General features: G+C 49.7%; 1 protein-coding gene across 2 annotated transcripts in view; it reads left to right on the top strand.

The window, feature by feature from the left end:
• The window catches only part of ZBTB7C (zinc finger and BTB domain containing 7C), a 299,100-nt gene that overhangs the window by 143,903 nt on the left and 127,384 nt on the right, over positions 1-27,813 (top strand). The window lies entirely within an intron of this gene.

Genomic DNA, 27,813 nt, shown 5'->3' with positions numbered 1-27,813 from the left:
AGGGAGACGTGAGCTGGGCTGATGGAGGAGGGAGGCTGTTCCAGGGAGAAAGGAACAAGGATGAGGCCCCAGGATGGGAACACCCAATGGCCTATGTGGAGGATGTCATAGACATGGGTCTAATGGGGAGGGGAGGAGATGCTCGTGACACTGGGCAGGGCCAGATGGTATAGGGCTTGAAATGTCTTCATGAAGGGTCCACAAAGAATCAGAATAGCAAGAATCCCTGATCTATGTAAGTAAAATTAAGTTTCTGCCAGTTTATGACTCGTTACGTGGAAAAGACTATATGGGTTTTTCAACAAGTTCAAAGTTGTATTCAAGATTAACATAGACACTGGGTAGATTACAGGAAATTCACATTGGGGATACTCCTTGTATCTCAGTGAGAGAGAGAGAGAGAGAGAGATTCAACCTTCTCCAGACAACTGCAACTGAGGGTCATGAGACCATGATGGGGACACACCCAAAGCTGCAGGTGGACAGTCACCAGGACAGTGTCCCCCATGTCCACTTGCTTTTTCCTGGAGCTGCTTCTCATGCAGGGAGCTCCAGGTACTATGCCCAGGGTGAGGAGCAGCTGGGGTGTATTTATTTAACAAAGGTTAATTTAATTATTTCATCCAAGCAAGCAGAGGATACTTGCTTGCTCTGAATGTCAAGAACAACCAGTATTTATGTAGCGTTGCCAATTTGCAGCACGCTTGACGGCACTGCCTCATCTGAGCCTCACAAAGGCTCTGTCAGGCAGTGCCATTCTGCAGATGAGGAAATCGAGGCTCGAAGTGGTTCAGTATTTCATTCAAGATTGCTCAGCAGGTAGAGCCGAGATTCATAATGACTTTCCACTGCACACTGCTGTATACCTCCTGCTCATTCGTCCTGGGGAAGAGAGTTGTGCAGTCTTACCAGGTCTAGCTGTGGGAACTCTGTTCCAAATGGTCACCGTTTTGCTATGCTGCCTTTCATGGGATGTATGGTATCAGACTGGTGATTTTGACTGGGCAGGAAATTGGTTATGGTTCTGCTCTCAAAGAGGAAGGCTCATGTATGCTTCTACCACCAGGGGCAAGCCTCTGGAAAGATACAGGAAGGCTGCATTTGATTGACTTAGGTTGGGTTCTCTAGAAGCAGAACCTGAGACAAGGATTCAGGCACATGTGATGTAGCAAAAGAGAGCGTTAGGGAAAGCTTGTAAGGGAGGCAGGAAAAGAGGCAGAGTCAGGAAGGAGGAGCTGAGCAAAGGTGTATCAGAGCAAGCCTCTTCTTGATTGGGTGCCCAGCGGGAAAAGAGAGGTCTGAGTGGGGCATTGGTCACATTTATTACCCTGCCATGAGCATCAGTGCTGTGAAGATAGCCAAATGTAATCTTCACCTGACCTGGCAGTAATTTTCATTGCATTTTAAGAGTATCGATATTAAAATAGAAATCAATGATGTCAAAGTCTGTCTTCACTGAAATAACTATGTGCTTTTTTAAACTATAATTTTATTCTTAATAGGTAATACAGTTCCATGGCCCTAAATGCAAAAGTATCAAAAAGTATGCTGTGAAAAATCTCCTTCCCACCTCTGTCCCAAGCAGCCTGACTCCTCCTCTGTTGACAACTAATATTACCCAGATTTTGGGTTACTTTCTGATGACAGTCTATATACACCAACAGTGGTGCAGTTTAGATTTCAAAGTTTTGATCAGTCCGATTGCAGTATAGTAAGACACCACCCACTTGGTCCTTAAGAATCAGCAGAACGGCGTCTGTTCCAGAATCGGTTGAGCTGAGATGTACCTTTTATTTGGAGAGAGAGCATTTCATCAAGTCAGTTCTCAGTGAAATGTTCGAAAGATGCAAAGCCTTTATAAACATTTCCAAACTCCTTAGAGTTACTATATAAACAATTGATATAAGAATTGAAAATTGTTATTTCCTCATTAAAGCAGATCACCAATAAAGAGCTTGAGATGCTGTGTTACAGCCCTTGAAATTCCCAAATATTTTAAATAATGTCAACTTTCACGAAATTCACTCATTCAAATTGTTGCATTTATCACCTTATGTTATTTGCGTATCATTTGATGACTTACTAAAGTGTGTATTGTTTCCAAAGTGTGTTTAGGTCTGCTGCAGTGTCAGCGCCTTGTGAGTTCTCACTGTGGTTTCCTTTTATGAATTGACTTTACTACTAATATGTAATCTGGAGACACTTTCCTCAACATAGGAGTGGGTCAGTGATAGCATAGGCTCCATTGTTGGTGAGCTCCCTGTTGGAGGAGTTGTTGAAAGAGCAGCTGGGTCATCTCTCAGCAAAGTCACGAAGGAAGTCTATCCTTCATGACGGGCAGGTTTAGAAGACTTTTAAGTTGCTGTCATAGCTGTGTCTGGTCTCCATGGCTTCGTTATCCTTATTTCCTTAGAGGTCATTTACCTCGTGTGAAATGCAGGCTGTCGGGCTCACACTGCACAGTTACCTTCTGAATTTTTGTCCCACAGGTTCTATGCCTATAAATGTCCAAATGGAACTTCCTTTGTGGCCTCGTAGGCCTGGCATGTGTGTTTTCCTCTTTCCTGCTCTCTGTTGTGTTTACACTCTCTCTTGGGTCACAAGAAAATCCACCAACTTGTATCTGACCTGTTCAAGCCCCAAGACAGGTTTTGGTGACACTCCCACAAGTCAATGAAAAAAAAAAAAATCTCATTTCCGTCCAAGAAATAGAATCATTATCTTGATTGAAATAATATCTTTCCTCAACCTGCAACCAGATAAAGCATCAAATTGGTGGAGTTTCCTTATCACTGCACAGAGTTAGCAGGACCCAGAATAATGGCCTGTCAGCAACTGCTGGGGGTTGGGGGTGGTGTTCTGTGAGGCAGGGGCCACAGCTCCTGGACTGATGTGGGTTATGTGATGTCTGGTGTAAAGTAATTCCATTAATGACAATTATTATTATAGTAACAGAGAAGGTACTGTGGTGCCTAGAACTGGGAAAGCAATAAATGCAACTGCTACTATGATTATGGTGGTGGTGTTTCATTAGGCAACATCTAACGCATGTGGCTTCCCTGGTAGCTCAGATGGTAAAGAGTCTGCCTGCAATGCAGGATACTCGGGTTTGATCCCCGGGTTGGGAAGACCCCCTGGAGAAGGAAATGGCAACCCACTCCAGTATTCTTGCCTAGAAAATCCCATGGATGGAGAAGCCTGGCGGGCTTGGCAGGCTACAGTCCATGGGGGTTGCAAAGAGTCGGACACGACTGAGCGACTAACACTTTCACTTTCACTAACACGAACGGGCAATGGAAGGAGTGCCTGAAAGCTGTAGATGATTTAGGATGTAGACTTTGGGGATATGACTGTTGTAGAATCCTATGTTCACTGACCTGAGAGTCCCAGGACTGCAGTCAGAGTAAGGGGGTAATTGGGTCTTAGTTTGGGGTGAACAAGCAGAGGTCAGCAAACCAACATCTTTAGGAAGAAAAATGGAAGAGCCTTAGGCAAGGAGGCAGGGGGTCTGGGTTCCAGCCCAGACCCACCACTGTCACCATGCAGTTGGGGCTTCGGGGTTCTGGGCTGTCTCCCATTCAGACAGGGTTACATGGAGGTGTCAGGAGAAGGAGGCAAGGCGATGTGTGTGCAGAGTCCAGGGCATTGCCTGTTCTAAGTGGCCCTGTTCCCTGTTCACTGAGAGGTGCAGCTCTGCTATCTCTTGGGCATTTTTGAGGGCTTATTCTGTGACAGATGTATTCTAACATTTTACATGTATTAACTCACTTAACCCTCCCAACACTCTTACACATTAAAGACTGCCTTTTACAGGTGAGGAGATGCAGAGAGGTTCAGTAACTTGCCCAGGGTCACACACACAGTCAGTCAGTGATGGATCAGGGATTTAAAGCCAAGCAGTCTGGTTGGAGCTCTTGAAAACTTAAAACAGGACTAAATAATACACTTCAAACCTGTGGGGCTTTTACCAAACCTTAAACAACTAGCATCCTGTGATAGGGAGAAATAATAATAATAGTGATGATGATGACATCTTCATGATATCCCAGGAGGCATAGAGGTGGTTCTTGTGGCAGAAATGGGACACAATGGAATTCTAGCCAAGGTTCCTGATCTTGGGCCCTGATAACTCACATCCTCTTTTGGCTTGGGATCCGGTCAAGGTGTCCCCAGCTGCAAGCGCACAGAAGACCACCAGCATATGCGGGACCTGCCCCCATTGACTTGTTCCAGTCTGGTCCACCCCTCCATCTTCCTGCAGAGCCCTCCCAGGCCCTGGGGGCTGTGCTGTCTGCCAAGACTTCCCCAGAAGAGGGAACCATCCCCCTACACCCCACCCCACTCCTGCTTCACTCCCTCTCTCCCCAGGCACATCGTAAGTGAAATGAAAGCCCATATCTTCAGAATCTTATTTTCAAGAGGAGTGCTGGCCTGCCGGTGAGCGTTCCTGATTACCATGGTAATCACCAGCTGAATGGAGTGATTTTATAATACATTTCCATCAGAAATATGAACAGGTGTGCAAGGGAAATCAACATTTATCAACAAGATAGGTCTTGGGAGATTAATAATGAATTTAGGATGACTCAAGGAAACAAAAGGGAGAAAGAAAGGATTCCTCCTTTTACTTGCAGTCAAGATCCTTCCAGCCTTATCTCTGACCATTTCCCATCTCATCTCACTCCCACCCCCACCTATGAGCTTTTCACTCACAGTTCTCCTTGCCCTTCCCTCTCCTCTCTCCTTTCCAGTCCTTAGCCATCTGTCAAAGCCCAGCTCCTCCAGGAAGCCTTCTTTGGTTCACTCAGCCTCCAGGAATCTCGGCTTTCTCTGTCCCTTGGCAGCCCCTTACTGGGTCTGTGTAGCCTCCCTCACTCCCCAGTCAGCTTGGAGGACCCCCAAGGGAACTATATTCATCCATCCAGGTCAACAGGCACAGACTCTGCTGAGCCAACTCTTATCAGCTGGGGGCTCTGGTTTCACCCATGGTTCTCAAGGATAATGAGCCTCCACTGAGCGAAGACTCTCACTGTCTTCCTCAGGGCCCGATTAACACCACCACCATGATACCTCTCAGTGACTCTAGAGCTCGGAGTGCTGAAATCCAGACTTGTGTGTTCCTGTGAGATTCAAGGAATTCCTTGGCATTGTGGTCCTTCTTCCAGAGATGAAGCTTGCAGTGGGGAATCCAAGCAAGCTTGCAAAGCAGTTCTGAGCTCTGAGCCTCGGGGTCCCTGAATCATCACTTTCCTCCCTCCCATACAAAAATCAGTTCTGGTGCTGGATTTGGGAAACCACACCCCTGCAACCAGGAGGGGCGTTCCTGCTCTACTGAGGCCACCCTAGGCTCCAAGGAGGCATAGGGGGTCGAGGGGGGCTGGTGTCTAGTGCTGGGTGGGGTCGAGGAAGAGGCAGCCTTGCCCATCTGGCCCTGGACCTTCGTCCCGGGCCCACAAGTGTCTCAGACCCAGCACGTCAGGGTTTGTCGTTGGTGTGAGCAGGAGACCAGAGGGACTTGACAGAGGCCTTGGCATGAAAGGCCTTCTTCACTTTCAAGAAGAACAATGCATCAGAGGCGTCGCCAGGCCCACTCTGATGGCATGAGAGGCATTAGCTAATATTTTGATTTTAATAGGATGAATAATAAAGAGCCTGCCTGTCTCTTGGAACTAATTTTGAAGAACGGGTTCTGCCACACGTTCCTCTGGTTGAATCAGGCTCCGAAAGAATGGATAACAAAAGGTTTAACCAAAAAGAAAAGGCATTCCTCCACCAACTTTTCTCTCTTTTAATTCCCTTCTTGTCATGCGTCTCAGTTAACAGTAACTTATGAAAAGATGAAATAGAGTTGAACAGGAGGCCCTGAGCCTCAGAAGAGGGCTCGGGCGGCAGCCCTTGCTTTTGTTCTGCAGCGTGAATGGCTTCGCGGTGGGTCCCCTCCCTGAGCCGGGTGCGTGGGCCTCGAGGGCAGACATGTACGGCAGTCTCCGGGTGGGGCGGCGGCACGGGGGTGCCTGGCCTCCCTCCACAGGTGTCTGCTGGAGGCAGGGGCTGGCGGGAAGCAGGAGGTGAACTCAAAGTGAGCGATTTGAAGGGAGTTGAGTCCGAAGGCCTGTGCAGGATATAGGGGACCCCCAGGCCCCAGTGCTGTGCCCCGGGGCTATTGACACTGCGGTTGAAGGGGCTGGGGGCGCGAGGGTGCTGTGGAGGGGACCACCTCGCTGGGCCGAGACCTGAGGGGCCCCTGAAGACAGAGAGACAAGGCATTGAACAGCCAACCTCCCTCTCTCCCTCCCCGCAGGCTCCTCTGGGGCCTCCGTTAGCTGAGCCAGCAGGAAGGGGTCAGAGGGCGAGCGGCCATTGCTGCAGTCTGTAGGGGCACGGCCTCTGGGCAGAGCCCAGTGCCAGGGGCAGAGTGAGCCCAGAGGGGCAACTGGGGACAGCAGCACAGCGCCTCTGTCCTCGTGACATCCCAGGGGCAGAGGGGAGGCCCAGCATCCTTGTCAGGGTCTAGAGCCTTGGGGTTGATTTCAGGGCCTCCAGGGAAGTCCCCAGCCTCTTCTCCAGGGACCGCCATTCTTTTCACCAGAACATGCTGTCACCGCGGTTCTGCTGGAGAGGGGTGCTGGGGCCATGCTGAATCCACGCTGAAATGCCCTGTCTGATGCCTCACCGGAAGGAGCTCTGGCAAGAAAGCCACCAGGAGTGGGCCCTGAAGGAGACACTAGCTGAAGAAAAGTGGGGGTCAGGGCCAGAGCAAAGGACACAGAGGCTCAGCCCGCCAAAGCCTCGCCTGGGACAGTGCCGGTCTGGGGTCACAATCCTGCGAGAGCCTCCGATCCCCCCACCATGGCTGTCAGAGCCACAGGCAGCTCTCAGCTTTGCTCCCCGCAGAGCTCAGGGTGATCCTGCCCTTCCCACGGCCAGCCAGCATAATCTGAGAGCGAAGCCTGGCCAGCACAGCGTTTCAGGTGTCCAACAGCCCATGAGGTGGGAGCACAGACAGAGATGTGAGGCTCTTGCTCAAGGCCACACTGAACCCAGATGCTTGATTTCTGAGCTGCCCCCTGGTCTGGCTGCCTGCCCAGGGTCTTCTGGCAGAGGAGGGTCTGCACCTGCAGAGAAGGGAACGTCATCCAGTGTTGGAACTTCCAATTAAAATCATTTTATTAGGAAATAATTTCAAGTTAAAGAGAAACTGCAAAAAATGAAAATAAGACCCTTACATCTTTGTATTCTAGACCCATCTATTGTTAGAAACTTACCCCATTCCCTTTATAACCTTTGCTTTCTCACTGTATCAACTGTATCACTTGTATCTCTCTCTCTCTTTCTCTCACACACACACACATTTTGTCTGAACCACTTGAGGGTGTTACCCCTAAATACTTCAGTATGTGTTTTCTAGGGATAGGGGTATCCTCTAGCATAATCACAGTATGGCTGATCAATGCATGGAACATGAATGCATACTTTTATCTAATTACCAGCCTACCTGTTGTGTTTCGATTTCATCAGTTAAGCTCATGATGCTCTTTACGGCACGACCCTGTCCACTGAGGATCCTGTCTAGGGTTGGATGTTGCTTTGTTATGTCTCTTAGGCCTCCTTTAATCTGGAACATTTTTGCAGCCTTTCTTTGTCTTTTAGGACTTTGAGATGTGTAAAGAATACCAATGCTCCCTTACTTTCCATAAAATGTTCCTCATTTTGGGTTTGTCTGATGTTTCCTTGTCATTAGACTCAGGTTATGCATTCTTGGCAGACGCCTGCCTGCACTACCTTGGGCTCTTCTCAGGCAATCACACCAGGAATCACTCACTAGTCCCCACTGGTGATGTTAATTTTGATCTGCCAGTCAAGGTATTGCCAATTTCGCCACTATATGAGGATCATTGTTTTTTCTTCCTTAAAACTAGCATGCAGTCTATAGGAAGACTGCAATTGTGCAAGTCCCTATTCTTCATGGATGTAGTATCCATTGATGACTCATGCCTGGTCCCATTGTTAACACGATGGTTGCTGCAAATCAATGCTTTTCCAGCTTCAGCATTACCTCCGTATTTATCAGTTGGCCCTTGGCTTTCTACCATAACAGTAGAATTTATTTGTGCTGCAAACAGTATACATTTACTATTGTAAGCAATAAAGTGTATTTATTTGTCTGTCTGGTGAATTTCAGTTTTTCTAAGAGTTTATTAATATTATTTTTCACTGTACTCAACTATTTTGGGGATTAAGCTGCCCCAGAGTCGACTGGTAGAGGAGCCCCTCTAAGTTGACTCCCATGATATTTTGATATGTCACCAGTCCTATTATGGAGCACTTTCTTGCTCTTGCTCTCTGGCCTAACAAGAGGTTCCAGGCTCATCTTATACCTGCCTGGTGCTAGCTCTGCAATCAATCATTTCTCTGAGAAGCCTTGCTTCCTTTTAGTGGAGAATGGTATTAGAGGCCAAGATCTGGGCTCTGAGTGTGCTCACGGCTATTGATTGTCTTTGCTTCTTGGCCCTTTTAAGGGATAGAACTAGAAAATATAAGTATGCATAACACATAAACATAAATTTCATAATACATGTATACACATATGCACATAGACATGCATATGTATTTACATATTCATCTGTGAGACATTATGAGTCCACAGCAGTAATTCCAAATCCAATCTGCCTCCACAGGGTTGCTTTTTGTCTTACCCCATTCCAGACTTATATGTCTTTCTTCCACAGTGAAAACTCAGGTTCCCCCAAACCATCAACACATTCACTCACTCGCTTAATCCTGTGTTAAATCTAAAATAGCATCAGAATTGTTTCACTGACCCTGCTACAGTCAACAAATCTTGTCCGCTTACTCCAACCCATCTCTGCTGTTAGATTTTATTTATTTTTTCAGTTTTCATTAAAATTAGGGACTTTCCCTTCCCATTCTTATTGATGTAATTTTGTTTTTTTAAAAATAGGTTGGATACTAACATACTTTCAAAAATCAAAACCACACAAAAAGGTATACCAGGAAAACACTCTCTCCTGCGTTGCTTCTACCCCATCTCCCCCTGGTAGGAAGTCAACTTAATTGTTTCATATTTACACTTCTATTTCTTTCTATAAAAATAAACACTTTTTATGTGTTTTGAAATTTTCCCTTCTTTTTTACACAAAAATATAGTATATTATATATGCTTTTTAAACACTTTGCTTTATGTATTCAGTCTCCTGGAAAACACTACATACCATTCATAGAGGTCTTCCTCATTCTTTTTTATAGCTGCATAGTACTCGGTGTATGCATACCATAGTTTATCCAACCACTGTCCTATGCATGACCATAAAATGACTATAAATAATGCTGCAAAGCTTGTGTGTGTGTGTTGGAAGTGTATCTTCCGGGTAAATTTCTCAGAATGGGATTACTGAATTGAAGAGTAAATGTGTATAGAGTTTTGTAAGATATTTCCAGGTACCCTTTCATGGGGTTGTGCCAGTTTGCATTCCTACCTGTTTCCTCATAATCTTGCTAAAGAAGATACTGTCAAGTTTTGAAACTTTTGCCAATGTCATGAGTATGAAATGGTATCTTAGTGTAGTTTTAATCCACATTTATCTTTATGTGTGAAGTTGAATATTTACATATTTAAGGATATTATTTATATTCCTTTTGTAAGTACATTCTTTTGACCATTCTTCTACTGCCCACTTTTTTATTGGGATTTTGGTTCTTTGTACTTCAATTCATAATAGCTTTTTAAAAACATAATAGTGATATTAAATCTTATCTACAATATATGTAGCAAATATTTTCTCCCCATTTATTGTTTATCTTTGATTTTACTTAAGGTGTTTGCCATATAATTTAAAAATTTTTATATAGTAAAATTCATCAACCTCTTACAGCCTCTGGATTTTCAGTCATAGTTGGAAAGCATTTTCCTACATCCATGTGGAAATATCATTTTTGATGGCTATATAATATTTACCCACAAAGATGAACGATCATTTATATATAAATGCTAAGATGAATTGGAGTTCCTAAGCAGATGGGGCAGAGGGCAGAAGAATGCAGAGGGGGGAGTAGCTTGAAGGTTGGAGGTTTGACAGCCTTGCACCCTCTTGGTGTCAGGATGCGGACAGAGGAAAAGGGATCCCTGCCTTGCAGTTATGCAAGGAATCACGTCTGGCCCCCATGACACGCTCCAGTGTCAAGACACACAAAAGAGGGCTGTGGGAATTTCAGAGGACTGACAAGTCCTTTGGGCTGGACACAGAGACACTGGGACAAGGTTGGGAACAGGGTGAGGCAAATGCATTTGGCAAATTTAAGGAGGCCTCATTCTCAGAGTTGTGCAAGTGCAGGGCTGGCACCTGGGAGTGAGGGTCTCCTTAAATTTTGTTCCCTGAGCATCTCACCTGCCTCCCCCGGTCCTTGCCCATCTTTAAGGGAGGAGCAAGACTTGAACTGGGCCTGAGTAAAAGTAGAAGCAAATGAATGGGGCCAGGGAAGTACTTGGCTGAGCCAGTAGGAGAACCATGCTCTATCAGTTGTTGTTGTTCGGTTGCATTCAACTCTTTGGGACCCCATGAACTGCAGCATGCCAGGCTTCCCTGTTTTTCACTTTCTCTGGGAGTTTGTTCAGACTCATGTCCACTGAGTTGATGATGCCATCCAACCATCTCATCCTCTGTTGCCCCCTTCTCCTCCTGCCCTCAATCTTTCCCAGCATCAGGGTCTTTTCCAATGAATTGGCTCTTCACATCAGGTGGCCAAAGTATTGGAGCTTCAGCTTTGGCATCAGTCTTTCCAATGAATATTCAGGGTTGATTTCCTTTAGGATGGACTGATTTGATCTCCTTGTTGTCCAAGGGACTCTCTAGAGTCCTTAGCACCACAGTTTGAAAGCATCAGTTCTTCAGTGCTCAGCCTTCTGTCCATCAGCTATGCTGTGCTGTGCGTAGTTGCTCAGTCATATCTGCCTCTTTGTGACCCCATGGACTGTAGCCCTCCAGGCACCTCTGTCCATGGGGATTCTCCAGGCAAGAATACTAGAGTGGGTTGCCATGCCCTCCTCCAGGGGATCTTTCTAACCCAGGGATCGAACCCAGACCTCCCACATTGCACATGGATTCCTCACCATTTGAGCCAGCAGGGAAGCCCTAGAACACTGGAGTAAGTAGCCTGTCCCATCTCCAGGGGATCCTCCTGACCCAGGAATCAACTGGGAATCTCCTGCATTGCAGGCAGGTTCTTTATCAGCTGAGCTACCAGGAAAGTGGTCTGGCCAAATCAGAAAGTGGCATGATGGTGGGAAGGTGGTGTGGCAGAAGTCTGGATTTCATTCTGGTGTTGGAAACCCACTGCAGGACTTTAAGAAATTCAAGAAATTCTGCCAAACTGGGGGAAGTGGGGCTAAAAATCATCTCATCCCAGAGCCAATGTGAAGATTATATAAGATAATCAAAGTAAACACTTGCTGTTGGCACAGGGCCTGGAATGGAGTGGAAGCTCAATAAACACAAGTTTCCTGTGTGTGGAGGGCATCTACTGATTTTCTTAATCAGGTTTCGAGTCTAATGCCCTTGACACCATGGGACTGTTCAAATCTCAATGTGGAGGTAGAAAATTATAGCAAATAAACCTTGAAGGAAATTAACTGTTCACCTACCTCGGGAAGAGGGAGATGGGATTGTTCTAGGCAGCTTCAAGGCATCTGCTTTACAGAAATGGAAACTGAGGCCCAGCAAAGGTCTCACAGTGTATTAATGGCCCACAGTGGGCGAATGTATCCCCACACGTCCCCTCAAGACAGACACGGATGCTCACTCCCCCCGTGCCCTCGGCCCACCCTCCCCCAGCCCTGGAAAGCGCAGGAGCTTGTGTGCCAGAGGCTCTCCCAAGAGCCCCGCCAAGTGTTTCCTCCCTGGACCATGCTGACCGGAAGGGAGGCAAAGCTAGAAGGAGACAGAAGACAGGGCTAGGGGACAGCAGGCGGCTCCGCTGCCCTCTCCACCTCCAGGCCCCAGCCCTGGGGGGAGGGCTGGCCGAAGGACCCCAGGCCTGTCACTACTCCCCTCCTCTTCCCGGCGTCAGAGGAGGCCCGGCGAAGCCTGTTCCCCGCGGCCCCATGTGTCCTGTCAATCAAGTGTGTGGGAAAAATAATAAGTCTGCAGCCCCATGGCTGGAGCTCGTCCTTCAGAGCTTGCTTATCTGCTCTCCCCGGGGCTCCCGCTGATTGAGGCCAGGAGGTTGGCTGAATCTCCCAGACCACATTTGAGTAGGGAGGGCAGGCGGATGCCGGCCCCACTCCCAATTCTGCATCAGCAAGGCTCTCCCCTCCGGCCCTGTCAGTGCTCAAGCTCTCCTGAGAGATCTAAACCCTCCCGGAGCAGAGGCCCCGCCAGCCCTTCCTCCTGTCCCGCAGGCTCATGGAAATCGGCCACCCTCTGACCTGCCTCATGGTGCTTAAGCCAAGCGCCCACCTCAGTCTTCCCACCAGGGGGCTGCCTCAAGTCTGTCTTGAATTCTTCAGCCTCTGTCCCTGGCCCGAGGCCCGTCTGTCCTTAGTGGCCCAACCCAGCGCCACCTCATCCCAGGCACCTTTCTCCACTCCGGTCAGAACGCATGTCCCTCCTCTGCCCACAGCCTGCACACGGAGGTTTCAGCGTCTTGGGCAGGATTTGCCATGTCTGTCTTTTATCAGAGGGACCGTCTGGCCCTTTCAGTATGAAGTGCCTAAGAGCTGGGGCTGTTTCTCAGTCAGCTTTGAATCCCTCCTAGTGCTAAGCACAGGGCATCAGTGTTGACCGAACCGCAGAAACGCGAGTAAAAGGACCACAGTCTTTAAAGACAGGAAGAATTAACCTTGAAATATGGCTGGACATTTGCTGAATGGCCTTGGGAAAACCGCTTAACTGTTTGAGCTTCTACTTGCTGGTCCGTTCAGCGGGACAGTCACATGTGCCCACGGACGGCGTGGGCAGCGTGCCCAGCACACAACCTGGTCGCAGTGGGCGCACATCCCCTCACTCACAGATGCTCACCGCGTCTCCTGTGTGCCACGCTGCAGGGCAGCCAGAGGGCGACAGCGAGGGCTTGGGTGCACTTGGGCAAAGTGAAGCTGGGAGTCCGCTCTGGCCAGCCTGTGCTGGGGCTGGTGGGCCAGCAAGCACTCCCACTGTGGGGACAGTGGTTTTTTCCTAGGCCTTTCCAACCAAACAGTTGCTGAGAGCAGCTATCAGATGGATGACTTCTGGGGTATTTCTGACAGAGAAGAGGGCCTGGCCTAGGCGAGGAAGTGAGGGCTGAGAGGGAGAACGTGAATGTGAACGAACGTCGCTCAGTCGTGTCTGACTCTTTGTGAGTCCATAGAATTCTCCAGGCCAGAATACTGGAGTGGGTAACCTTTCCCTTCTCCAGGGGATCTTCCCAACCCAGGGATTGAACCCAGGTCTCCTGCATTGCAGGCAGATTCTTTACCAGCTGAGCCACCAGGGAACTCCGGGAAGTGAGGGCTGAGAGGGAGAGGGGAATTCAAAAAGAAACAAGAGCTCTGAGTTCCTGACCTCATGGAGCTGGTGCCCTGTCACACCCAGCGCTCTCCAGGAGGGGGTGAGAAGATGGCCAAAGCGGGCCTGGGTTCCTCCTTTGGGGAAACCAGGAGCCAGCCAGCCTGGGGTAGGAGCCCGGAGACTGGCTTTGTCCTGCTCTAGGAATCAGGCCTGGGAGCTCTGTAGGCAGGGAGGGGTCCACAGGTACAGGCAGGGCTAGGGGAGAGCAAGTGAGACCCCAGGCTGTCTTCAGCTACGGCCACGGGAGCTTCAGGGCTCAGGCCCGGAAGGTCGGGCCACTGACCCTGGGTTCTGAGACTCCACGCCCAGTTGAGCACGGGCTGTGTGCAGAGCCCAGGGTGCATTCCCTGCGGGATTAGGAAGTGAAGAGTTCCCACCCTGATGGGAGGCGGGTGATCTTCCAGTGGGAAAGCACCACACCCAGCTCCCAAAAGAGATGCTTTGGGATCAACCACAACAGGCTTCTGCGGCCACGTGCACGCAAGTTTCCAGTCACCCGTCTTTGCAGAGAGGCTGGGCACAGAGGCTGGGGTGAGCCCAGGAAAGGCTCTGGGAGAGGCGTCCGTGGAGTCAGGCCTGCAAGGATCCCGTAGACGTGTGCCCTTACTTACTGTGCTGAGGTGGCCGTCTCCGAACATCCGAGGACCAGCAGGAAGAACACCCCGCTTCCTCAACCCAATAGCCAAACCACAGGAACCTGAGCACATCTGAAAATGCTCATCCCTGAGGCTGCCCACTGGTTTGCTGTGCTCTCCTGGTGGGAGAATGTTTCTCTTTCCTCATGAGCCTCTCTGCCTCCCCTCAGCCCCACATTTTTCATGTAGATAGACCACCAGGCCCCAGCTCTCATCCCAGGCTGCCTGTCCTTCTCTGGAGAGGCTGCCAGGCCCACCTATGCTTAATAAGGCCCTCTCTCCACTGATGGGCCCAGGTGCCCCCGTGCAACAGGAAGACTACATCCTAGTCAGTCAGGGTGGAGGGGGGCTGATCTGGCATCCACCTGGTAAGACTGTGCCCCTGTTCCCCTCCTCGCTGAGGGTACAAGGGAGGCAGCTATGGGGTGAGGAAGCCCCATCACTCCATGTGCGGGCAGAGACAGCACCTTGATGGCTGACCTCAGCTTTCATGGGTTTCTCTAGGGGTTTCTCTGGGGGAAGGTTGCCTTTGGGATGAGCAGAGTTTAAATGGGGCTTTCACTGAATAGAGAATGGAATGACATTTTAATTGCATATCTGACAAGTTAAGAGAAATGAGGGGTGGGGGAGTAGACGGAGCCAGGGAAATACAGAGTCCTTCCCTCCAGTCTCCCTCATAACCGGGAGAACAGACAATTTGAAAGTGAAAGTGGGCATTATTATAATTATTAGAGGAAACAGGTATAAAATGAGACTTTCCTGGGGAACATGAGACTTCAGGGGCCACTATAATTGGCTATATGTCCTCTCCTCCATTTTCCCCGTGATAAGAAAGAAAGAAAGGCTCCCTGACCCTCTCTGGGTAATTAATGGGTTGTATAGCCCCGAGGATATCGCTTCACCTTTTTGGCCCTTGGCTTCCTCATCCATAAATTTTATTCATTCGTTCTGCACATGTTATCTTGTGCCCTCCACACACAAGGCATAATGCCAGGTGCTGGAACTTCAAAAGGGACCATGACAGGGCCCTGGCACTAGTCCAGCATTCTCAGAACTCTGGGGTCCCTGCCCCCTCCAGAGACACCACTCCAGCCCACGGTGTGGTACAGTCTGGTTTGGGGGAGCCAAAGGAGTTCAGTGCCAGCGGAGTCACGCTGTCTCTTCAGCCTCACTGGTGAGTGATACAGGTAATGGCCAGGAAAGGAGCCTGGGAGGTGACAGCATCGCGCCCATTTTGTGAAAGAGGAACCTGAGACTCCAAGAAACAGATTCGTGTGCTCGGCAGCCCACAGGCAGGAGGTGGAGGAGTTGAGATTCAAACCCAAAGCCGCCTGACCGGCAAGTCCTTACTCTTCCTTGGCCCTTCCCCTCTCTATCGTCTGCCCCTTGCTTGTCCCTCCTATCCCTCATGCCAGCAGACTCTGTGGCACAGACAGGCCCCCATGGAGACAGGGCAAGAGCCCCAGAGCAGTTGTCACACATGCCAAGGGCTGCTAAGGGGGTCTTAGCCCAGCCACTTCCCTTCCGTCCTCTCAAATTCCACAGCTGGGAAGCAGACCCACTAACACCTCTGTTTCACATCTTCTAGAGTGAAGAGGGTGGTGAAGAAGGGTGCGATAAATATTATGATAAATACAATGGAACAGCTTGGAGAAAGAGGAAGGTCTAAGAAGCTATTTTTATGCCTGATGCCAAAGACACAAGACCCCATTCCTTATGCAACTTCTACTAAAATGTCAACTAAAAAACTCTCCCAGATGGAGAAATGATTTGTCCAAGGTCTCACAGGACAGATGACTAAACCTCAGGTCTTCTCTCTCAATCCAGTGCCCTTCCTCTAAAATATCTGTCCCTCTTTTCTTCATAAGCACCTACCAGCTGGTTTTTTTTTTTTTTTTCCATTTATTTTTATTAGTTGGAGCCTAATTACTTTACAATATTGTAGTGGGTTTTGTCATACATTGATATGAATCAGCCATGGAATTACATGTATTCCCCATCCCGATCCCCCCTCCCACCTCCCTCTCTACCAGCTGGTTTTTATATTTAAAAAATCATCAGTGAGATTAGAGAGTTTAAATAATTTTAGTGAACATTTATACTTCATGGTTTTCCTTATTGGTTCAGAGGAATTCTTTGTATATTTTCGGTTCACATCGTGTCTGTTATACATAATGCAAATACTTTTCACTTAGATTATTGACTTTTAACTTGTACTGTGGTATCTTTATCATAGAAAATTTCAAGCTTTAATCACGTCTATCATGTTTTTCCCCATTATGGTTTGTGTCATGTTTAGGAAAATCTGCACATTGACCATGTATTTGTCAAAAACAAATTGTTTCAGGATCAGAGGGCCTCCCTTGTGGCTCAGATGGTAAAGAATCCGCCTGCAACGCGGGAGACCTGGGTTCGATCCCTGGTTGCAAAGATCCCATGGAGAAGGGAATGGCTACCCACTCCAGTATTGTTGCCTAGAGAATTCCATGGACTGAGTAGTCCACGGGCTTGCAAGGAGTTGGGCACAACTGAGTGACTTTCACTTTCACTTTTCAGGATCAGAAAGTTTTGGTGTAGAAATCCAGAAAGTAAACATTTTCCAAGGGCCTCTTTGCAGGAGGCCTTTGACCAGGAGGCCCTGGATCTACTCAGCCATCATCTTGGACACCTGACCCAGCACCTAGCTCTTGTGCCAGGCTCTGTTTCCCACAGGTTGAGGTCTGGCTGATAAGCTCAGTGAATCAAATATTGACCGGGACAACCCCAGGAGTGTGTTTTCCTGGTCACCAAGGCCAAATAAAGACATAGGGGCTTGTTTTTCCTTTCTGTGGCCCTGTCCTTCTCCGCTGTCTCTTCCCTACACTCTGAAAGGGATCTGAAAATCTACCAAAACTGTTTTATGTGGGTGGGGACCTTTATCTGACTGTTGCTGCTTTTGTGGGAAACTTTTCACAGAGCTGATACAGAAAATTATCTTTTCAAACATACCATTCAGTGTAATTTTATAAGATCTGCAGTAATTGTTGTAGCATCTTCTCCAAGAAACCTTGAAATCCAGTGATTGCTGTGTCATAAAAGAAGCAAGAAGCTTGTAACCAGAAAGGGACTATTAATCCTGTTGGGGCTCATCCTTACTAATTAATTGTTTCTGGCGAAGGGGGAGAAAGATTGCTTTGAAAAGCTTCTTGGAAGGCCTGAGAGTCCATTGGCGCGTGTGCACACACACACACACAGGCACACACACACACACACACACATGCACACACATACTCAGCAATGCAGTGGCCTGCATTTAACACTTCCAAACAGGTAACCCAGGCATTTGGGGCTTCCCAGGTGGCACTAGTGGTAAAGAACCTGCCTGGCAATGCAAGAAACATAAGAGATGTGTGTTCAGTCCCTGGGTTGGGAAGATCCCCTAGAGGAGGACAGGGCAGCCCATTCCAGTATTCTTGACTGGAGACTTCCATGGACAGAGAAGCCTGGCGGGCTACAGTCAATGGAGTCTCAAAGAGTCGGATACAGCTGAAGTGACTCAGCATGCACACACAACCCAAGCATTTAGATCTGCACTGAATCTTGCTGCTTTTGGTGTTCCTGTATCATAGGAACACTTGCTCTTTGTTGGCAGAACTGAGTAAGGGTCCACTCTGAAAAGAAGAGGCAAGAAATGAAGGCCCTGGTAAGGGAGCAGCTGGCAGGGGAAGGAGCCGGGCCAGAGGCTCAGAATAGCTGGTCCTGGCGCCAAAGGGTGAAAAGGGCAGAGGAAATGGGTAGGCTGGGGCCCGTGGGAGGGGCAGCCTGGGCTGGGAGGGGACGCGAGGGTGGTGTGCCGCTGTGGCCTAGAGATCACTGGTCCATGGGAAGTTTTCAAAGTAGAGATTCAGGCGTGGGTGGGAGGCCTGGGAGGGTGGAGTAAGGGTCTGGACTTTGCCTCCGGCCAAGGAGGGACCGGACACAGCGCTACCTCCGGATGGCCATTGTGTGGGGAGCCGCACTGACAGCTCTGGTGGAAGGGTGGGATGGGGCTCAGCGGGGCCAGGGAGGCAGAAGTGGGGGCGCCAGGCCAGGGCGGAGCCGACACCAGACCCTCCTGCCGACGGGAGGAGGGGGCTGTCTGGGCTGGGCAGCGGGGACACAGCGTGAAGAGCTTCCTCCCCTTCAGTGAGGACAGGCCCGCTGAGCCTCCGCCTGCTTGGCTTTCAGAGGGTTCCCGGTGTCAGTGACCGCGATGCCTGAGTCCCAGAGCATTTGCTCCAGTGTAGACGGTAGATTCCAGGGCCGCTTCAGCAGAACCATCACCAAGTATTTTTTCAGCACCTACCAGGCACTGCACTCTGGACAAGGCTCTTCAGAAAAGAAGCGACCAAGTAAAATGCAATAAGCAAATGTAGGAAAGATAAAGTCAGAGCCTTTGCACTGTGGATTTTTTTTTTTTTTTAAACTTCCAGTCCAGGTGGATTTATTAGTCTCTTTATTTATTTATTTATTTTTGCACTGTGGTTTTGATTTGCATTTCCCTGATGATTAGTGATGCTGAGCATTTTTTCAATCTGGGAGCCAGTTGGAATCCCAGAATCTCAGGACAGCAAGGAGATTTTTCAAAGGGCTTGGATCCCACTCTCCCACCCTTGCTACCTCTGACTGAACGTGGGGGTGACAAAGACTCCTTGCCCACTGAGGTCCTGCCTTTCACGTCTGGGCAGCCCTGCATGCTAGAAGGAGGCTGAGCCATCCCCTGGGGGTCAGAAGTGGGCTCCAGCTCCACCGAGGGCCCCGGGTCCTCATCTCCAGAGTAGTCAGCACCGCCCCTTCCCTGTCTGCCCCCCAGGGCTGTGGTAGCAACATCTCACACTCGGGGCTCTGGGTGTGCTCTCAAAGAGCTTGACTTGCTCACCTGCCTCCCCAAGCTGCAGTGGGAACGTGAAGTGAAACAAGCATGTGAACACGTCTTCATCCTTGGCTCTGTTTCCTCCAGCGAGCTCTGATGTCATCTGCACAGAGCTCTGTGAGGGAGCTGTTAGGGCATTTGTCTTCTTTTTTTTTTTTTAAATTGAAGTATAATTGACCTATAATATTATATTAATTCCAGGTGTACAACCCAGTGATTCGATATTTTTATATACTATGAAATGATCACGAAAGTCTTATCATCTGTCACCATACAAAGTTGTTACAGTCTCACTGACAGTATTCCCTATGCACTACACTATATCCCTGTGACTTATGCATCTAATAACTGGAAGTTTATGCCTCTATGTTTTCCTCACCTGTTTCACTCATCTCCTCCACCCTGCTCCCCTCTAGAAACCACCTGTTTTCTTCTGTAAGTTTGTTTCTGTTTGGTTTGTCTGCTTTTAGATTCCACATGTAAGTGAAATTATATGGTATTTGTCTTTGTCTGACTTATTTCCCTTTTGCCTAATACCCTCTAGGTCCATTGATGTTGCTGCAAATGGCAAGATGTTTTTTCCTTTTATGGTTGAATAATATTCCATCGTATATATCTGCACCACATCTTCTTTATCCATACATCTTTTTTGATGGACTCTTAGGTTGCTTTCATACTTTGACTTTTGTAAATAGTGCTGCAGCGAACATTGGGTGCATATATCTTTTTGAATTTGCGTTTTCATTTTCTTCATATAAATACCCAGAAGTGGAACTGCTGAATCATACAGTAGTTCTGGTTTTAATTTTTTTAATGAAGCTCCATACAATTTTCCACAGTGGCAGCACCTATTTACATTCCAGCCAGTAGTGCATGAGCATTCCCTTTCTCTACATTCTTATCAACATGAGGATGTTATTTCTTGTCTTTTTGATGACAGCCATTCTGACAAGTGTGAGATGCAATTTCACTGTGGTTTTGATTTGCAGTTCCCTGATGATCAGTGATGTTGAGCATCTTTTCATGAGCCTGTTGGCCATCTGGATGTCTTCTTTGGAAAACTGTCTCTTCAGGTCTTCTGATCCTTTTTAAATTGGATTTGTCTTTTTTTGATAATGAGTTGTTAAGACTCTGTCTCACTTTGTAGGGGAATAAACTCAGGTGCAGAGAAGTTGAGTGGTATGTCCAAGGATATGTATCCAGCCTGTGATGGTGAAGCAGAGACAAAAAGTCTCCTGGTACCGCAGCCCCACATGCTTCCCACCCAGTGCCTTGCCTCTCCCAAGGGAGACCAAGAGACAATACCAATCAGAGGGCTTGCAATGCCATTGCATTAAACTCTTCCCCCCATGACAACTAGGGGAAACATCACAGTTACCCTTTCCTGAGGACCTGCCACATGCCAGGCAGTTGGTCTCACGAGCGAATCCCAGAAGCACCCTCCCAACAAACAGGGCAGTGCACGCTGTGATTCCAAGAGAACCACTAACATGGCTCCCAGAAAGCTAGAAATGCCCTGGAAGTTGCCTGTTTTGTCTTTTAAAAGCAATCCAAGTTTTTCATTCTCCTCCATAATCATCTCTATTTTTTTTTAATATAGAAAGGACACATTTTCCCCCAAAGAGTTGAGTAGAATTGAGTGTCAGAAGATCTGCCACGTCGTGTGCTGCGTCTCTTGAGTAGCTCCACCACACACCCAGGTTACAAGTCACAGACACGCCTCGCTCTGGTCCTGAGGACAGCCCGCAGGCAGTGGGCATTGTCTGATCCACTTTCCAGATGTAGCGCTGGGGCTCAGGGTGGTTGAGCCACCTGGCCTAGATCGGCTAGAAGGTGGCAGCCCCAGGACTCTAGTGCAGAATGCTTTCCATTGTGCATGCACCCTGAAAGACAGTGACCCCTCAACATAGCATGGTACATCACTTGATGTAGATTGAAAAGGACCTAGTAGAGCTGAAGAGGAATCACTGGGGAGTGGGAAGGCTTTTAGGGGAAGCTGGGGTGCTAGCTGCATGAATAATGCCCCAGGTAGGAAGGTGATTGCCCAGCTGGTACCACAGGGAAGGGAAGATAGTGGGGAGGGGGTGAAGAGTCTATGGGCCCCAAATTGGTGGCAGGGGGCTATTGAACTCTGGCTGGGCTGCCACTTTTCTCCCCAGGGGTGCAGTACTCCTTAGGGTCCATACAAGGCCCACCTTGGCCCCCTTGTGCCAAGGCAGTGCTGCCCAGGCGCCCAGAGGTCTCAGGGTCCACCTCTTGCCACCTTTCCCTTCTAGAGAGTCCGCTTTCTCCCCCCACCACCACCCCAGCCGAAAACATTGCTTCTTTGGTCCACTTAGTAACACTCAGGACCCAACGAGGCCTTTCGTGAACTTCAGTAGCTGGGGATGCTAAGCCTCCAAGGCCTGGCCCTCCTCAAGATGATATCCCCACCCCCCAAGCCTTCATGCTTCCATAACCTCCTGGTGACAGAGGCAGGCCAAGTCCTTGTGTCCTTTTGGCCGGTGAGAGATTGAGGGCCTAAAATGTTGATGAGTCAGGCTTGCTGTTGAAGAGAACTGGCTTTGCAGGCAAAGGACAAGTGTTGTATGATCCACTTGTATGAATATCTAGAACAGGCAAATTCATAGAGACAGAAAGTAGACTGGAGGTGAGCAGGGATTAGCGAGACGGGGTGAGGGTTGGAGGGATTGGGAAGTTATTGCTTAATACTTATAGAGCTTTCACTGGGGCTGATGGAAAAAATTTCAAAATAGCAGTGATGGTGGCACAGCACCATGAATATAATCAGCGCACTGAATCGTGCCCTCGAATGGTTAAAGTGCCAACTTTTATTTTATATATTTTACCACAACTTTAAAAATAAGTATCCTCATCAAAAGAATGCAATGAAGGAGCCTCAGTCCACCAATATGAGGAAGATGTAGTCTGCGGGGGTGCCAGGCAGGTGTGCCACAGACCTGGCTTTGAATCCAGGCCCCACCAGCTATGAGCTCTGTGTCCTTGGGCCAGCTTCTCACCTCTCTTTACCTAAGTTTCCTCACCTGTCAGATGAGGTGATTGTGGGGATTAGATGGAAAGGCGTATGAGCGCCTGGCACGGAGCAGTACAAATCTCTGTGAAGAGTTGCTGTCACGGTTACGAGGATTGTGTAGATCGTTATTACTAAGCAGCTCAGGTTCACAGTCAGGGAGGGGATTTGCGTTGGCTGGTATCCAGGGCTCTATTTGGAGAATAGTCTTGAGGGTAATGAGAGGCATGCGGAGGGAGAGGGCTGCGGTGGGGGTGGAGGTTTGGAAAGCTTGTTGTGTAACAGTGGTAGGGCAGCAGGCTTTGTCTCCTTAGGTGTCCTGACAGGTTAAGGCAAGGGTAGAGCAGGTCTTGATGAGGCTATGGGGTAAGGGTTTGATCCCTGAAAGCCTAGGTCCCCACTCTGCCCTGCTTTGCTCCTTGAATACACACGAGGCCACAGAACATGGGCGACTCCGTCCCTGGACACCCAGTATCTTCTCTGCAGGACAGGCTAATCTGGTGTGTTAGCCTCCCGTACAGGAGTAACTGGAATCGTGTGACTTTTCGCCCTGGACAAATCTGTTCAGAGCTGGGAGCCAACAGGATATAGGGTGCTCATCCTCTGAACCACTTGGTGACCTTGCACCAGACCTTCCCCCTGTGGATCTGCAAAATGTCCTCTGTGAAATGAAGGTTGGTGAGGAGGATCCCTTCCACCAGGGAAACTGGGATTTGTTTGTAGGTAAATTGTCAAATCGGAAGGGTGATGCCATCACCTGATTAGCAACAGAGTTTATGGAATTGTTTTAAGATTTACTTAGAAGCAACAGAGCTCCACTTAGCTTTTTATGCTCTGTGTAAAGTTTTGGACTAGTGCTTGGCACATATTAGGTGTTTAATAAATGTCCTGAGTTTCTTCCATATACAGAGCTTGGCTGAGCTTCCTGAAAGATCCAGAGACGGTCACAGCCCATTTTCTGCATTCGAGGGGCTTCTCATCCTTTACTTAGTCATACAAAGCAGCCCCTCATGAAAGAATAGGCAACCTGAAAGTGCATCTTCCAAGGGCATGGATGTAAGTGCTGGGGGGTCCTGGGGGGGCGGGTGGTCAGGAAAGGAGGCAGAGGAAGGGGCGAGGAGGACAAGGAGAATGGGGCAAGTGCTTGACTTGGACCATAAGTAGGCAGAGAGAAAGAGAGAGGACCATTCTAGCTGGTGACCATATGTGTGTGTGCCCATGTGCATCTGTGTTTGCCTAAAATGCACAAAGACGACTCACCCCAGAATGGAAGGTGTGGGCCTTCGGCTCCCCTAGGCAGCATCTTACTTTGTGGTCAGTTGTGTTGCCCACGGCAGTGAGCAGGCATTGCCCGCCTTGAGCACGAGGAGCAAGCCCTTGTGCATAACCCAGGGTGTAATTAATTTAATTATTTCAAAAGCCCCTTTGGTATTTCACAGGGGTCATGGCCCTGACTGTGGGCTTGAATACAACTGCAGCAGGTTTCAATAAAATCAATTAATGTAATTTGATTTGGTTTTATGTACTTGGAGCCGGTGCCTCTTGAACTCAGTATGAAAATTATTGTAGAATAAAAATGCATATTAGTCCTCAAGCCCCATGTCCTTGGACTCTCTTCAGGGAGCCTGCAGTGCTGATCACAAAAGCAAATCCCCGCCCCAACCTGGCAGGAGCCCCTGCCCACTGCCCCACCGGTCACCTCCAGCCTTGGACAGTGTTGATGGGGGCTGTGTGGGCCGTTTAGACAACTTCCTCACTTTGGGAAACACTTCCTTACCTGGTCGTGAAGTGAAAGCATTTCCATTTTGCTTGCGTGAAAGAAACTCAGAGAAGTTTTGATTGACCTTGGTCCCAGCTCACTGGGATCTTTTGTTGTTACTGTGAACTATTAATAAATTCATTGGAGATACCACACTGCAGTGGGTTGAACCTCAGCTCTGCCCCCAAAGAAACACATGAACTTGGACAAGTCCCTTGACTTCTCTGGGCTTTTGTTTCTTTATCTCTAAGTGAGAGGGCTGGATGCCAGCTCGCAAGGCTCCTTCCAGCTCCACGAGTCATAGTCCATTAGATTGCTGACCTTCCTGCATCAGGGAGCCTGTCCCAGGGTGGAGTCCTACCTCATTCCTGCTCCACTAAGGAGGGCTCTGAGCCCGCCCATGGAATGGTTGATGAGGCTAAGCCCTGCACCTCCAAGGAGTGGTTCTCCCCCACATTCCAACAGGTCAGAGCAAGTATGGCTTTCAAGAAGGGTGGGGGGTTGCAGCTGAGGAGGCCTAAAAAGCTTCTGGCCCACCCTGTTGTTTTACAGATGAGGGAACCCAATTCTAGTCTCACAGCCATAGCTGTGGGTAGCAATGGTGTTCTGCCACATTGACAGCCATTTAAAAGGGTGGAGATTGTGCCCAGGCCTCCTTTTCCAACTGCCCTTAAAATTCCTCTTTTTCCTATAAGGGCCTCCCCAGTGAAGCAAATGCTGACACCCGTCCTGGAGCAACTGCATACCCCTCAAGCCCAGTGACTGCTGCCTTGATCCTGGTGGGAGAAGGCTGGGGCGGGGTGAAGGGGGGGAGCTGGGGGAGGAGGGGGAGATGTTCAGAAGCACCCCCACCCATGCCTGGGATTCCACCCTTAGCAGTTTATTTGTTCTCACGGATGCTAAGGGCATGCCCCTTCTCCCACAACACTTCCTCCTGACCTTGGAATTGACTCTGAGCTTGGATCCCATTGAGTTAGTGGTATTTTTTTTCACATTTAAGTCTTATCTCCCCAGAGCTCCCATATGGCAGACATTGAGTCTGTCTTTTCCATCCCCCTGACCTTCTCCATGCCTCTCATTCACTGAGAGGCACCTGTTTTGCTCTAAGAACTACCCTAGACACTCTCCTGACATTACCTCATTCATTTCCTGCACTGACTCTGCAAAGTGGGCACTGTTTTACTGTTGGGGGACTGTGGTTCAGAAAGGAGAGGTAACTTTCTCAAGATCACACAGCTACTAAATGACAGGGCTGGGATTCAAACCCACATCTCACTCCCAAGACTCTTGCACTACACCAAGTGGCCTTCCTTGCCCATAACAGGTGCCTAATAGATCTTTGATGACAGATTCTACTCTATTTCCCTTTGCTAAATGGCAAACCCCCACCCAGGGAGATAATAATAATATTCAAATTGTTACTTGAAATTAATACTGATATTATTATTTATGAATGCAAGAGACTCCAGTTCGATTCCTGGGTCAGGAAGAGGTGCTGGAAAAGGGATAGCCCACCCACTCCAGTATTCTTGGGCTTCCTTGATGGCTCAGCTGGTAAAGAATCTACCCACAATGCAAGAGACCTGGGTTCAATCCCTGGGTTGGGAAGACCCCCTGGAGAAGGGAAAGGCTATCCACTCCAGTATTCTGGCCTGGAGAATTCCACGAACTGTATAGTCCATGGGGTGGCCAAGAGTCAGACACGACTGAGTGACTTTCACTTTTACTTTATGTGTGCGAGTGTGCAAGTGTGCTAAATCGCTTCAGTCGTGTCGGACTCTTGGCCACCCCATGGACTATATAACCCACCAGGCTCTTCTGTCCATGGGATTCTCCAGGCAACTATTATGTGCCAGGCACCAAAAGTCACAACACCCAGGAGGTGGGTATTATTATCTTCACTTTACAAATGCAAAAACTGAGGCAGAGAAGTGACTTAACTAAGGTCACCCAGAAAATAAGTGAAGGGAACTTCAGTCTAGCCCTGACTCAGGATCAGCCCCATGCCTACCTCGTGTACTAAGATCCCCAGGTGCACCGGGGTCCTCTGTCTTTGACAAACCAACCCGAGCCCCCCGCCCGCTCCAGTTTCAGGTGGAAGGTGCTGCTGGAGGCAGGCCCAGGGCTGCTGGGGGTGGCAGAGAAACCTGCAGCTGGCACTGCCCTCCACCCCGCTGATAGCTGAGCCTGGCTGGCTGGCTGCCTGGCCTACGTTGGGCCCTGGCACCAAGCCTTGCAAGGGGATGGGCGGGCGAGTGGGGTTGGGGTGGGAGTGGGATGGGGCGACGAGAGCGGGGGTCCGGCTCCGCGTTCTACCCTCGCGGCCCTCGGGCCCCCTCCTCAACCCCCAGCCGCCCCCGCCCCCATCTCGTGTCAGGGCAGTTCCCGCCCGGGGCAGGCGCCGGCCTCTCCAGCGTTACCCGCCGTTAGGGGAGGCGCCGCGGCCTCCAGGAGAGGAGGGCGGGTGATGAGGTCGGGCTAGGGCAGGGTGAGAATGCGGAGGAGAGGCCCGAGGGAAAGAGGGCGCCGAGAGGGGCGCGGGGAAGACAGCGCAGAGACCCTGATGGATGCGGTGGAAGGGAGGGGCCGAGCCAGCCGGGATGCCCCACAGGACGGCGAGGACGCGGGGGACGGGGGCAGCCGGGGGTGCAGGATCGCAGAGGGGACGGAGGGGCGGGGCGCCGGGGAGGGGCGGGGACACCGGCAGGACCTGGGAGGGGGCGTCGGTGGGGCGGGCGCCGAGTCCGGAGGGCTTGCGGCCGGGGCGGGGCGGCTGTGGTTGCATCACGCTCCGATTCTGATTTCTCAGGGATCTGACCGGAGGGGCTGGTGGGGAGGGAGAGGTGGGCGAACCAGTCTGAACCGGCCGGGTAACTCGAGGGGCGTGGGCTCCGCGAACTGGGGTGCTGCCCCGCACCCTCTACCCTCACCACTCGGGCATTTTTCTGTGAATCCGCACCCCCGTGCGGCCCCACCCTCTCTCCTGAGTCGCTCTCCCCCTCCCTCCCCTCTCCCTGTGGGCTCCTCCCAGGAATCGGTTACCCGCAGGGAGGCGGCGAGCTCTGGCCCTTAACCCTCCCACTCCGACCCCTCCTGCAGAATTCAGGTTCTGTGCTGCCCTCTTTGTCTCCCCGCACCCCACCCGCCCCAAACCCCCTAAAGATCCCTTCAGGGTTCCCTTCTTTCTCTTGCACCTGGCCAGGTGCCCACAGGCTGCCCAGGCCCCTGCTGGCAGGGAGGGAAGACCCAGGCAGCCTCAGCAGGGTGAAGAACCTCATCCTTCTCTAGCGCCTGCATTTTGCACAGATCCCTTGATGGAACGCCACCCCTCGACTCCCACATAGTGACTTGTGGGAGGACACCAGATTGGGGGCGGGGGGTATTTGGGGCACAGGAACCCTTTCGGGGATCTCTCGGGTCACATCCGGAAGGGAACCACAGCAGTCCCCCTTGTCCCTGCCCTGCCCTGCCCTACCGTTTCCCTATGGCCAGTTCTTCAAATTCATCCCCAAGGCTACTGGTTCTTTTATTTCCAGGGGGCAAACCAGGAACCCTCCCTGTGGCTATGGAGAATTTCGTGGGTTGCTAGGCTTGTGGTTATTTATTTATGTTTTTTTTACAAGTTTGGAGCTCTTTGACCAAGATTGTCACTGTCTGTACACCAGAGATGCTCAGTTCAGTCGCTCAGTTGTGTCCGACTCTTTGCGACCCCATGGACTGCAGCACGCCAGGCCTCTCTGTCCATCGCCAATTCCTGGAATTTACTAACTCATGTCCATTGAGTCAGTGATGCCATCCAACCATCTCATCCTCTGTCGTCCCCTTCTCCTCCCACCTCAATCTTTCCCAGTATCTGGGTCTTTTCAAATGAGTCAGTTCTTCGAATCACTTATGACTATACAGTGGAAGTGACAAACAGATTCAAGAGATTAGAT

Source organism: Cervus canadensis, chromosome 23, assembly GCF_019320065.1.
Source record: "Cervus canadensis isolate Bull #8, Minnesota chromosome 23, ASM1932006v1, whole genome shotgun sequence".
Lineage (NCBI taxonomy): Eukaryota > Metazoa > Chordata > Mammalia > Artiodactyla > Cervidae > Cervus > Cervus canadensis.
The sequence above is the reverse complement of the archived record's forward strand: the minus strand, read 5'-3'. Positions and strand labels throughout refer to the sequence as shown.